This window comes from Camelus bactrianus, chromosome 9 (genome assembly GCF_048773025.1).
Source record: "Camelus bactrianus isolate YW-2024 breed Bactrian camel chromosome 9, ASM4877302v1, whole genome shotgun sequence".
NCBI lineage: Eukaryota > Metazoa > Chordata > Mammalia > Artiodactyla > Camelidae > Camelus > Camelus bactrianus.
In genome coordinates, this window is record NC_133547.1 from 16,535,156 (window position 1) to 16,549,260 (window position 14,105).

The window sequence follows — 14,105 nt, forward strand, 5'->3', positions numbered from 1 at the left end:
AAAGGACCCCATACAATATTTATGAAATCCAGATGAAGCCCTATGCTGGCAATGAGCTGATAGCATAACACAGATTTCAAAAACGCCTTGACATTTGCCCAAGATCAAATTTTCCCTTGCAAAACCCCACGAGGCTTTGTGCTGACAGCGGTCTGCGCACTTCCCCCCTACAGCAACCTTCTCTATTTAAACCCGGGTAATTAACACTGGATCGGCGGAACCCAGGGATGGGCGTGATGCAGACTGACACCACAGAAGTCCACTTTTCTTTTGTGGAAAACAGAAGCAGTGGGTTCTCAGTGGTGCAAGACAGGAGTTTTGATAATTTTTATTGTTAAACACTTTCAGGCGTGCAAAACAAACTCAGTGATCTCCTTACTGACGAGGCTCTGACAGCGTGTTTGGATGAAGAGAGATGTGTAATGAGCAGTGATCCATCACACATCAGCCTGGGAAACAAAAACGAAAGCAGGAAATGTATTTCCTTGGGGTCACTGATCTCATTTAGGTGCAACCCTTGATTTGTTTTAGGAGATCCCATTAGGAAGAGTGTCACTAGCCTTCCCATGACCTGGGTAACAAGTCATTTCCAAAGTGGTCCCTTAGGGCATCTTCCAGCCCAAAGGGTTCCCTCTCCTACCACTGCCCAGTACCCGGGACTTTTGGAGACATAGGCTCCCCATGTACCAGGACACAGACTGGTGAAATATTGCATGAAATATTGCATGGGATCCAGGCCTGAAGTCCCCAGAGATTGTTTATGAGTAAAAGGCCAGGGCGATTTAGTTGGGTTTTGAGAAACACTTCATACTGCACATTCTAAGAGAAGCAGAATCGTTGTCAAGCATGCATCTTTATGAGCTGTCCGCCTATAAACCTTGCACGAAAGGTCCGTGCTTAATGTTGGTTTGGCAGTAAATTGGCGCGATGCATGGGGCTGCTGCATCAAATTAGCATCAACTCATAAAACGTTACTGAACGATTCCTCAAATCTGCCAACTCTTCAAATCAATTTTGGAGTAAGCGTCAAGGTTTTTTTTTTAACTTTGATAAACTTTTCATATTAGTTATCACAGAAGAGCATAAACCTTTCTAATCTGTCTTCCCATAAAAAAAAAAAGGTGTTGTTTTTCCCAAACTGCTTTTAGCTCTTCCATCTTTGCACACCCGCCTCCACATCGCATAAACAATGTGTGTGTCATGGATTCTTTGTTGCCCTATTTTAAAGCGACTGGTATTTGGTTCACACTGTCCCTGCCCCCGTGATCCCGCAGCTTAGAGAGAATTTCTACCAGCACCAGGATAAAATTTTCTTCTCTTGCCTTTAACATGCAGTCCCAAGCACGCCTCCTCCAGGAAGCTTTCCATAACTCACCAATGAACTCTGATCACTGCTCTATACACTTGTGTGTCATGTCAACTAGACCACAGTCTCCTGTGGGCTCAGTGCACCTCTTTCCCTGAGGACTTCATGCTTTGGTCCCTCGAGGCTGACACTGAGTGATCCATGAGGTGTTATCTCCCCGCTTCCCATCTATGAGGACCAGCCTGGGTCTCCCACCTCTGTGAAGTCCCCAGCAGATGCCCCAACCAGAATCCCTTGCTCTCGGTCCCCAACTTCAGAGATCTCAGCCTCTCCCAGTCAGCCTCCACTGTTTGCATCGGAGTTGGTATGAATCTTCCCTCAGGGGCAACAGCTGGTCTCAAAACGAAATAAGAAAAGAACCTGGATTTGAACCTGAGGGGTCTGACCCAGAACTCTCATGCCCCCAGCCATGCTGCTTTCCAAACAATTATGCCACCCTTGAGGAGAAAGGGAACTAGTCAAGCCCAAAGAAAGGCTTTATCATAGTCCGCATCAAAATGTGATAGGGCAGGAGTGGGTGGGCTGGTAACAGACATAGCTCTGACTTTCACTTGACCGGAGGGCATATCATTTATGCCCTTTTCATGTCATCTGTGAAGAGGTGGTGTTGCAAAGCTGAGGAGGCTGCGTGGAGCAGGGATGGAGTGCTGCTTTCAGCGGGGCTTTCAGGCTTCTCTGGAGGGACCCAATGACAGGTGAGCCCATCAGGGATGAGGTCCCCTAAGGGATGCTCCTAAATGGCCAGCGCCTGGAGCGCTGAGGGTGAGCATGGCTACTGGGGGCATCAGCACAGAGCCTGGGGCTCGGAACCGCAGACCTCGGTTGGAAAATGACTTTGGAGGAGGGGGGGGGTCATTTATAGGAACAGAGCATCAGGATGGGACACCCTCCAGAGCCCTTCCCATAGCAACCCAGGCTTCCAACAAATCCCTGTCAGGTCAGCTGGGGTAGGAGAGGACAGAAGCCAACAGGCAACACTCCATCCTCTGTCTCTTATTCAGTGGCTATTTACAAGGCCCTACTCTGTGCCAGGACCATTCTAGGCGCTGGCACACAGCAGTGCACGTGACAGACAGGAAGTCTCAATGCTCCTGGAATCTGTGAAGGGAAAGAAAGACAAGCCCCAGAGAGACTGATGGACCATGGAAATCCATCTGGTGGTTCTGGGGCAGGTGGCCAGGTCCCCAGCTTCATCCAGAGAAACACCTGTCTATTCCACCCATGCCTAAGAGCATGGTGGTTTCAAACCCGCATGGCTGAGGGAACCACAAGCACCCCAGACATTTAAGACACAATTTGGAGATGGAAGTGAATTTTCAAATTTGTTGAAAAATGTTTTCAACTTCAACATATCCTTGGCAAAAAAAAAAAAAAAAAAAAAAAAAATATATATATATATATATATATATATATATATATATATATATACACACACACACACACACACACACACTGTATTAGTCATCTGGGAAATAAAATTAAAACCACAGTGTGATAACTCTGCATGCTCATAGAATAGCTAACATGAAAAAGACTGACAACACAAAGTGCCGGAAAGGATGTGGAGCATTTGGCACTCATATATGGTTTGCGCCATGGGAATTAGTACAGCCACTTTAGGAAACTGACAGCATCTACAAAAGATGAAGGTATGCATATTCTGAGACCCATCAAGTCTCTCTGAGGTATATGCTTATTAAAACCTGTATATATGCCCAAGAGATCCAAGAATGTCCCAGCAGCATTGTTCATAAACCCCCAAACTCTGAATGATCCAAATGTCGATCAACAGGACAACGGTGCACCTTCACACCCTGGAATCCTAGACAGTAACAGGAACAAACTACAACTCCTCACTGCAACGTGGGTGACACTCACAGACATGATGTACAAAGGTACACAGACTTATGACTCCACTGCTGTCAAGTTTAAAAACAAAGAAAAACAATCCACGCCATCACAAGTAAGGAGAGCGGTTCCCGGTGCTGGAAGGGAAGCATCAGGAACAGATCACAGGGATGCTGGCCACCTTCTGACTCCTGCTCTGGCCCTGGGCACACAGGCCTGTTTTGTTTGCAGATATTCACTGCACTGTACACACAATCTGTGAGCCTTTCAGTGTGCATACAGCACTTCAAATAAAGTTTTCAAATGTACTGAACGCAAGTCCGGGAAAAGGCATCCATGGGAAACTGCTAAGAAAGAAGACATCAGTCAGTGGAGCCACATGCCCCCTCAGCCTCTGTCACATCACCAGACAAGGCCCTTGATCAACATGCTTCCTTGCATCCGAGAGGGAGAAGGACTGAGCCTTGGCTGAAAGACCAAACACAGGAGATGCTGATGCTGGTGATAACGGCGGTTGCCATTTATTGCGGGCTGGCTATCTGTTAGGCACTACGGCTCTGTGAGGTCTAGGCAATATTGTCATCCCCATTTTACAGATGAGGAAACTGAGTCTATAGTCCAAGAGGGACCACATGGTGAAGCTGGGATTTCAACCCAGGCAGTCTGACTCCAGGTGTTGGCTTCAGTCACAACCCCGAGATGGCTGCATGGGGTGGGGTGAGGGGTGGAGCTGGTTGCCATGGCTGCACACTGACACTTTAATTCATGGAGGCAGATTGTGTTTTCACAGGGATGAAAGGTCATGAGATTAAATTTGCACATGAGGCCAACCCTCAGGAGGTAAAATAACATCCATGGATGGGGAGGCCCAAAATCTAAGCAGGAGATGGCAAGATGGACCCAATCTGGAGAAATGCGGTTCACCCTGCACACCAAGGCAGTCATCCATGCTTAAAAGACTTTCATGAGAAAAATGTGCAGGAGTGGCTGCTGCAAAGGATGCCCAGGGGGCCGTGACCACTGACAGCTGGCTCAGCCCCCAAGCACAGTGACAGGGGAGGGGGCGTCTAGGTGAGATCACCATACGGCACCAGGTCCCCACACCCCATGTGACACCACCTCCAGCCCAGTGGCCACACCTCTGCCAAAGATCCTAAAAAGACGTGGGAAAGTTGAGGGAACCCTCAAGGAAAGCCCGTTGGAAGTAAGGCTCCTTATAAGGGAAGGGGTAGAAAAGAGTATTCCTGGGGAAAGTGTCAGAAGGAGCCCCAGACAGGCTGACTGCATCCCCTACTGGCTCCACTAGTGTAGACAGATGGCTTACACCATGAACTGGCCTCAGTCAGTGTAGACAGACTGCACTGCACTTTGGGCTCAACCACCCCAGCTCTGGGAGACAGAGCCTGATGGGCAGGGCCATGGCCAAGGGGAAGCGGAGGCCTGAGGGAAGTCCCCAAAGCCAGAGAGCGTTTCAGAGCTTGTGCAAAGACCCTATAGAGAGCCAGGCAGGCACAGACTAAATGGAAGTTTCCAGTGCTCACCCTGGACTCAACTAGTGTAGACAGACTGTCTGCACCATGTACTGGCTCAGCTGGTGTAGACAGAGTACCTGCATCACACGCTGGCCACGGTGTAGACAGACGGCACAGTTAAGCTCACTCCGCCTGCCAGCAGCAATCACTGAGTACCTTCTCCATGCCGAGCTCATCACGGCCCAGGCACAGGAGAAAGCAGTATTTGCACCAGCTCAGCTAGCTTCCTCCCGACACGGCAGGAGGTGCTGCACATGAGGGACCCCCATCAGAATTTGCTGGGTTCTGGATGCTCCCTCAGGCGCACAGGAAGAAAAGCCCCTTTGCACAGCCCCCAGCATCTCAGGGCTGGAGGAGGGTCTCAGTGTCCACAGGCTTGGGCAGATGGGTCTTGTCCAGGGAGATGAGTCAGCCCCCAAGAAGAGGCAGCCTTGAAGGTGGGGACGACCAGTATGCCAAGGATGAGTCAGCCTGAGCCTGGGCTAGGGGCTGCTGGCACGGGGCTCTGCTGATGAGCATGAGAGCATGACCAGCGGTCCACGGTGGCGAAGGCAGCAGCCAGGATAGAAAGAAAGCCCATCTGGTGAGGCCACACTCCAGGCAAAGAGCCCAAGGGCTGGAGGAATCAGCCCCAGAGATGCCTGGAGCCCGTGGAGTAGATCCGTACCTTGTAGCATCCTCTCCTTGGCTCTCATCCCTTCTGTCCCAGAGTCTAGCCCAGCCAGGGAGGAACTGGCTCAGGTCCAGGCAGAGTGAGGACAGGGTGACAGCGACCTGGGCTGTTGCCTGCAGCTCAGCGGCCGCTCGGCTCAGGGCCCAAAGCCAGCAGCGTAGGCCCAATGGGATGCAGGGTGACTCACAGAATTGCTCCCCCCACCCCAGTTCTGGAAGACAGAGCCAGAGGGACCCAGCTGATGTCCACGGGGAAGCCAGGGCCCGAGCTGAGCTCACACAGCCCCAAGGAACTCACTGGCTTTGGAGGGGGTTTGGGAGCTCAGGACCGTGCCCATCGCAGAGGGTGGGAGCAGGTAGAGCCTGACTCCCCAGGGAGGAGGGAAGGAGAGGGGACAGAGAATGAGGGACAGGCACAGGAGAGGAGTTCTTTCTGGGGCAGGCACCAGCTAGCTGCCAGGACAATACAAGTGGGTGGGAGGTTGAGGACCTACCAGGGAACCGGGAAGTTAAGTGGATGAAACACAGGCGGAGGCCACCTCTGGCCAGCAGGTGGGTGTCTGAGCAGCCTATGCTCACAAGAGAACACTGGCACTGGGCTGTCACTTACTGAGTGCCTGCCATGAGCCAGGGCTCAATGGTGAACACATGGTGGGAGGGAGCAGAAGGTCCAGGGGCTCAGGGGAAAGCTGGAAGGTGGGCTAGCTGGGCAGGGGCACAGAGGCAGGGCCACACGAGTGGCTGCCTGACCTTCCCTCCCTGGCCCTGGAGGATATAACCCAACTAGAGTGAATGGGCATTTGGACATTTTGGTCCAAGGGGCACCCAGTCACGATCCAGAAGTCACCACCTCCCCTCGGCACCTAACCCAGCACCAAGCCCTGGCAGATTCATGTCCACCCACCCCTCTTTAACACCACAGCCGTCCTCCTCCAGGATTACTGCAGCCACCACCACCCCCCACTGGGCTCCCTACTCTCAGCTGCTGGTAGGTCCCAAGTCCCTCCCCCCGTCTGCAAGGCCCTATATGGCCTGTGTCTCCTCCACTCTCCTGGCCCCATGGGTCTTCCCACAGCTCCTGGATGGCGCTCCACGATCTCCCTCCCTCACTCACATTCTGTGCCAGGAAGCTCCCCCTCCCACCCCCACATGCTTAGTTCCAGCTCTTCCTTCAGAGCTCAGCTGAAGAGTCAGTCACCTCCTCAGGGAGGTCCTCCCGAGCCCTCAGCCTAGGTCAGATCATCCTATTTTATATCTCATAACCACCCAGATGTTTCCTTTATACGTTTATCATAGCCTAGACAACACTAGTAATGGTGTTGTCTGGCGCAGCGTGAAACAGTGTGCGATGAGAGGATGGTAAGCAAGCCTCTATCCCACCATCTGCAGACCCTGCCAGGGCACGGCCACTCTCGGGCTGGCCTTCCCCAGAGCCTGACCCAGGAACAGACGTTAATATGCACTCATAAACGCTCACTGACAGCAAAATGGAGAGTGACAACGAGCCTGATGCTAGGAGGGTGGGATGGAGCATTATTTGGCATCAGGTTTCAATGCTGACAACTCTAATTTAGTTCAAATAAATGTCACTCACCAGGGCCAGCTCTGGCCTTGGGTTGCCAGGGACAGGGTGTCTTGCTCTCAGTCACCAGGAGCAAGGAGCACTGATTTCCCAGAAATGCACGTCCTTCAGGGTATGAGTTAAGAATGCCAAGACCCAGGCCTCTGGGAGGGCAGCTGTCTGCGCTCCTAGCCCCTTGCCTCCAAACACTTTCTGACCTCCCAAAAGGTGGCTTTTGAGATATAATTTGGCTTCTTGGTGTCAACCCGCCTAGACACAGGCTTCCCCACTGCCGGTAGCCGAGGCTGCACTTGTGGCCAGCAGGCGCAGACCAGAGCTCCAGATCACAGATGACAGGAAGTTCCGTAAAGGGTAAAAGTCACAACTTTTTCCCATGACCAATTTGTAAGTCTCATCTTCTGCCACAGTGATTTACCGACCGCACGGTCACACATCCTCCAGCCGGAAAGAAATGAGACGGCGTCTCCCGTGTCCTCTGCTACCTGAGCTAATGTGTCCCCGGCTGTCTGAGCCCAAGGGTTTCCTCTGCTTTTGGGCAGCCTTTTCCCAGGAGGGAGGGAACACAGCTGCTCTGGAGTCAGACGAGTCTCGGCGAAGACTCCAAAGACAGTGCCGGGGAGCCTACTGTCACCACACTGTTCCCACGCAGGCTGCCTGCCCCCAGCAAACTTCCTGAGACTCCCAGACATCCAGACATAGTCACCACATACACATCCAGACAACTATCCTCCATTTATTTTTTATTTCTCACTGTCCCATGTCAGAGCTGCGCTGATCTCCTTGGGTCAGCACTACATGAACCTCCTGTTTATAACTCCTTACCTTCTGATTAGCTGAAAGGCTGGGTACTTGTTTCACAGTGTTATCTAATTGCCATAGTTACTCACAAAGGAGCTGCAATAATCCTTTGTCCACTTTCCCGCCCATAGGCTCCCTCCCTGCTCCACCTTTCTCCATTGTAGCTGCCATGCACAGATAAATCAGGGAGGTGTGGCAGGTACCGCTAAAATAGAAGTCTCAGACTCCAGGTCGGGCAGCAGGCAGGAGATGGGGCACCTCAACCCCCCATAAGTAAACTAACAGCCCCCATAAGACTCCAGTGCCCACCACAGGTGTCTTTAACCGGATGCATCAGCAAACAACGATAAAAGCTCTAAGCTCCCATCTCTTCGATCAGCAAAACCGCAAAAAGCCTATCAGGCCACCACTGGCACGAACCAGAGGAAAGAGCAGAGAAGGAGCCTGACAATGTTTCCAATCAAGAGGATCTGACATTCCTCCTTTCAATTGAATTGAAGGGGAATTCTGAGACAAGCCCACCAGGCACACTTTCTGAACAACCACAGGGTGAAAAAGTAGTTACCAAACTTTCCCAGACTTATTAGCTTACATAAACAGAGATTTGAATAAATGTTTAAAAAAATGAAATTCCCTTGATACTCTGTAATCAGTAAATGTTCATTATGGAAACACAGCAAATATGCATGAAATTTCCCAAGTGGTATTCTGGCTACAAGATTAAAAAAGCATCTCAAATAGCAGGCTGAGTTACAAAGCATCCTCCTCTGGTCACAGTCCAGGAAAGCTCTGCCCAGTCCAGGAGGTCAGACAAAGCTGCTCCTCTCCCGGCCGGAGTCAGGAAAAATCAGAAGATGTTCCTCTCACCCACTCAGGCAATTTAGAAGTGAGCCCCGGCACTGGCTGATTGATGTCTCTCTATAAATGATTAATCCTTGACCTTGCTTTAAGAAAGACTTGACTTTTTAATTTGGGGTCTTTTTAAAAATCAATATTGGGGGAACATAATTCACTCTTGTGGAGTCTGATTCCGGGTAAATAAATAAATAAGCTATGCCTCCCCTGATTCCCAGGGTAAATGGGCCAGGCAATAGATGGGGTCAGACTTGGAGGTTCTCTGTGTTCAACTGCTATTGGATTATCGATCATCCTACGTGGCTCAACTCTCTTTAGGGTCTGAATTTTATCCCCACTGTGGGTTACTTCGCAGAGGCAGATCTGATGAAGTCTCCAGGATGTGCTTCCACACCCCCCAGAATCTCCCCGGAACCTGTCCTGCTGTACGTCGTAGTAGGCTGTCTGAATGAAAATAGGGCTTCCTCCAGGGACCAGAGTGTCACCCTTTCTGATAGCCTGTCTCCCTTGCCTTTGGGACAGGGGCAGAGAATGGGCAGAAGAAGCCATGACAGTTGAGAAATTTTAAAGAGGACTCTTAAAGGCCACTCTTGCCTCAGAGGCCACACTGCTCTAAGGCAGGACTTAGGAAAAGTTCTCCATCCCATGAGCAAGGGTCAAGGTGAACTTAGATGTGAGAGGTTAGCCAAAGAGAGTGGGCTTGGTAGTGCAGCTTGTAAGCAGCCCAGGGATGGGGAAGGGGCTAGTTTGCCGCTTACCCCTCTGCAACACCCCCGCGCCTCCTCCTCATCCCCAACACTGGTCCCCTCACTCACCGGCCTCTCCTTCAGGCTCCGCTGCCAGGCCAGATGCCGGCCAAGCGGATACAGAGGGCCAAGCCGGCTCCCCTTAGTGTAGCCAGTTCCGGCTCAGGCTTCAGCTGGGAGGGGGCCCAAGGACCCGGGGTCCACTGCGATACCGGAGGCTGTAGAGGGCCAGGGAGTCCTAAGATTGGCCCCCAATAACCGGCTGGGACAGACAGCCGGGCAATGAGTGCCCAGGGCGCTGCACCGATGCCGAGTCCACTCCTGGTCGGGGTCGCTGGGCCTGGAGCCCGGATGTACCGCGAAAGTTAGGGCGGCAGGAGTCCTGCGCGGAGGAAGAGAGAGGGGTCACTTCTGACCCAAGCGCCAGCACTGGCACTGTCAAACCCCGGAAACTCGCCTTCCCCTGTCTGGGTTTGCCTCTGCGAGACCACAACTGATGTGCAGAACTAGCAGCCAGCAGCTGGAGTCGCAGCCGCCGCCAGAGCTCGGCTGCGTCCCGCGGCAAAGCGTATCCTTTCCCCTTCCTCCGGAGCCGCCCAAGACTCCGACGCCTGCACTCCTGGACACACGCACGCACGCACCTTCACACGATCACTGACGCACACACACTCTTCTCGAGTTCAAAACAGGCGGGTGCCCGGGAGAGTCGCGGGATGGGGATGAATGCGATGGAATGGGAAGGCACCTTCCGCCGTTCGGCAGGAAGCCAAGAAGGCAGCCTCGAACTCTTGTCTCGCCCCTGCCCGCCACAACCGGTCCCCGAGTCCCAGTCCCGAGCGCGCGGGAAAGCCCTAGGCGCCTCGGGGACTCCAGCCCCGCCCTTTCGGAGCCGGACGTTGCCTCCCCGTGCCCAGCATCTACAGCGGGAAAGAGGAGCGGAGGATCCGCAGGGACCTAGAGAGCCCAAGGGGTGGCAGTTCACAGACGCGCGGCGACGAGTGAAATCCAAGAAGTAAAAGTCTAATTAAAGTTCCCGCTACTGGAGCCAGTCCCCAAAGTGCAGCCAGACCGGAACCCCGTGCGCCCTATCTCCGCCACGGCTTCGGACTCTTATCCGCGTCGGTTCGCAAGGCTGGGGCGCAGTGCAGTCCCAGATCCTCCCGGGACCTTTCGGGGCGCCGCTCCCGGCGGGAGCTGGCATAGGGCGGGGACAGGAGTGGGGCCGGGACGCAGCGCACTTACCTGGCGTAGCCGGCGCTCGCGGGGCCGCGGACGCCTCCAGCCCGGGCGCGGTCCTCCACGCCGAATCCTCCGTTCCGGGACGCACGGGCTGCAGGGAGGACCTCCGCCCCAGCTCGGGCCCGGTGCCTCCTCCAGCTCCGAGCGGAGCCCCGTGAGGTCTGTCAGGCGAGACGCGTGGGGCCGGCGGCCGGAGCGCGCAGAAAAGGGAGAGGGCGCGGTGGCGTGTTCCTCCTCGGTCACTGGCCCCCGTCCATCCCCCTCCCACCTCCAGCCTCCCGCCGCCGCCGTCTCCCTTCTCCTCACGGAGCAGCCAGATCGGCTCTCGCACAGGGAGGGCTCCCAGAGAAGTGCGAGCTGAGCCTCCGGCGAGGCTGGAAATAGCGCCGCGCCCGACCGGCGCCCCGCCCCCGGCCTGGGCCCCGCCCCGCGGTGGTGTAGGCTACGGCGGTGGCCGGGCCGGGAGAGGATCACTCCTGCGATCTGCTCGGCCCTCCCGGGAGCTCATCCGCGCCGCGCCCACGCGCGCTCTGCGACTCCGGCGGCCTCAGGGGCCCCGCGCTCGCAGTGAAACGCCGCTGGGCGCGGTCCGGCGGCCACGGGGGTGGGACTGGGGGTGCTGGGGGCGGCGCCTGTCTCCCAGGTTCCCTGAGAGCCGGACTCCCGGCTGCCACTTGGCTCCAGACCGCAGCCAGAGTGCTGCCACTGCCTCGGTGGGTCGCAGGCCGGCGCCGACCCGGGCAAAGGACGAGGCGTCACCGGAGCGGGCCGTGACCACCGCTGGGCAGGAGGGCGCGCCTGTGACCCGACGCGGCGGGGGCGTGGGGCGGGCGAAAAGCAGAGGATTGATCCCAGGAAGACTCCGTGAGATCCCTTGGCTACAGCCTCGGTGGAATTCGGTCAAGGTCTTGGGCAGCATCGAGCCCTGGTGTCCGGACCGATCCCCAAATTCCTGGGGCTCTGGAAGTGCCCCATGACCCAGGCTCTCCTTGAAATTCCTGTTGGGTCACGGGCCTGAGAGCAGGGAGGGGTTGTGAACGAGGTCAACGTGGGTCAACCAACCCCTCTGCATAAACACCCTCAACAACAGAGTGGGCACGTCACAGATCTACAGCTACACAGCGCCAGGGCAGAGCAGGGACATAAAGGGGGTGGGTGAGATGCTCTGATTCGGTCCTCGTTATTCCTGAGAAGAGGCAGCCCCCATCTGCAGGGGGCAAGCAGGTGCCCGGAAGGAAGGCAGTCTGGCTTTTCACAGGAACGATATGAAACTAAATCCGTCACCTCTTCTTGAAGGGCCACTCAGTATCTTAAAAAACCTATAGAGAAACCTTTAGTAAAATAAAGCGAAAGGTGTTCACCCTCCTTTCATTTTATCTGCTGATAAAGTATCATGATCTCCCTTAGTTCCTGCAACAACAAAGCGGGCATTATCATTATTCCTGTTTTATGGATGAGTTACAAGGTTACCCCAAGCAGACAAGTGACAAGCCACCAAGCCCCAGGTTGCTGGAGTCCGCACATCTGAAGGACGGCAGAACCAGGATTGATTCCACAGCTGTATAGGTTTGGGACCGGGGTTCCTTCTCCAAGACTGAGCTCAGACATTGTCAGATCCAGGGTGCTAGGCCCAGCCTCGCTCTATTGGCTGCGTGTTACTTGTGTGTGTGTGGGGGGGGTGGATTGGGGGGAAGGATATGTAGACGGATGAAATTGTCCTCCTCCGCCTCAGTCAGGTGCATATTAGACAAGCCTGAATATAAGGGAAAAGGACTCAAGTGTCAGAAAGAGCAGGACAGTGGCATCCTTATCCATCCTGTGACCAAAAGCTGTCAGAGCAGAGCAGAAGGAAAGAAGATGGCAGACAAAGAAGGGGTGGGGGTGCTGGTGGTGAGGTGAGCAGAAAGCTACTTGTCTGAGGAGCCCAGGATGCCCTGACCCTGTACCTGCCCCCGCGCCCTTTCATCCCTACACCTCCGACCCCCTCTCACCACCTGGGGTCCTTGCCGCTGGTTAGCTGGGCAGTGAGGCTGGTTGCTGAAGAAGCCCAGTGGTGAAGGGAACCTCTTCAGTACTGTGCACACTCACGGGGGCACACAGGCACACTTACTGGGCAGTGGGGAAAGGATGGGAAGAGGAGTTCCCAGCCCCGCAGCCAGGAGGAGGCTCTCCACCACAAGAGCTTCCACAGGATAAGTCTATACAGGCTGTATGTCTGCAGGACGAGTCTACACAGGCTTTACTGAGGCCAGGCTAGCAGCGAGTGTGGCTGCCCTGTGCATCTGTGTGCAGTGATCCTGCTGGGAAGGACGGTTTTTCCATTAGCTTTTCCAACTGTGCTTATTAGCACTTATTGCATCTAATATTCAGGCAGACCCACTAGGAATCAACAGCGCTGCATTCCTTTGACATATGTACATGTTCGATTTTTCGCTCAGACTTCCTTCTTGTTTTGAGAGGCCCTCGGGGAAAGCCCTGAAGGGGGCCTGAAGTCCCTGGCACCAGCAGACACTGAGTTTTCCTCCTTGGGATTTGCCCAGGGCTGCGTGCCCTTTTTTGAAAGTCAGACTCGGTCTCTGCAGAGAGGAAGGCGGAGAAATGCTGCAAATCCCAGGCATGAAGCCCTGTGCTCGCTTACAGTTTTTGATATGTGTGTCTCCCCTGAAAGATTAGTGGCAAACTTGTCCCTTTGCAACCCAATGAAGGCAAAAAGCCATTTGCATTGGATGGCCCATGAGTCCATATCCCAGGCCCCAGGAGAAGTAACGGAGATTCAGAAGACACTCTGTTTGCTGCCAAGGGGGTGGATGCAGGAGGGGACTGGACGAGGCTTGGCTAAAGATGGCAGGCAAACCACTCCTCCCTGCTGGGCCCCAGACCATTCCCTGGATGGAAGATTCTTGCTGCCTTTAGGCAGAGAGCTGAAGGCAGCATGGGGCCGGGGAGGGGGAGGGGGAGAGGGGAGGGGTGTGCAAAGCACCTTGTATTTGATGAAAGGCATGTAAACCCAGTGGTATGACTGACTCCTAAGTCCTAAACCTTCCATTCTGTTGCAATGAGCAGAACTCGGGCACTGTTCCTGGGAGGGGAATGGGAGCCATCTGGAATGGCAGGTCTGTCTCCCTTATTCCATGGGAGAAAAAAGAGAATGATGGGATGGATCAAAGGGTCTATCTCAGCTCTCAAAGGGCTGGCTGGGTGGTCTTGAGCGTGTCTCCTAGCCCTCCCTAGCCTGTGTCCCCCATCACTTGCAAAACGGGAACAATAAACTCTGCCCTGGTGAGGTGAAGGGTGTGAAAGCATTTTGGAAAGTAGGTCTGTTCTGAGTCATGTTCAGATCAGCCACTTCAAGGCTTAGGTGTCCAGCATCTGGCTGTGTACTGGCTTCTGAAATATCGTGATCCCAAGGTTTCCCGAAGTCAGTTAAACACACCGTGACATGCTGATCCAAGCACCGTTCAGATGGA

At 54.1% G+C, this 14,105-nt stretch overlaps 1 protein-coding gene across 3 annotated transcripts in view; it reads right to left on the reverse strand.

The window, feature by feature from the left end:
* Positions 1-11,134, reverse strand: part of CHST8 (carbohydrate sulfotransferase 8) — a 120,405-nt gene extending 109,271 nt beyond the window's left edge. For 2 of the 3 annotated variants that reach the window (XM_045512951.2, XM_010950050.3), the window contains exon 1: positions 10,642-11,132. The gene's annotated coding sequence lies outside the window, so the exon portion shown is untranslated. Of the gene's footprint in view, positions 1-10,641 lie in introns of all 3 variants that reach the window. The other variant, XM_074369835.1, reaches the window with a different exon arrangement.
* Between the last annotated feature and the right edge of the window lie 2,971 nt (positions 11,135-14,105).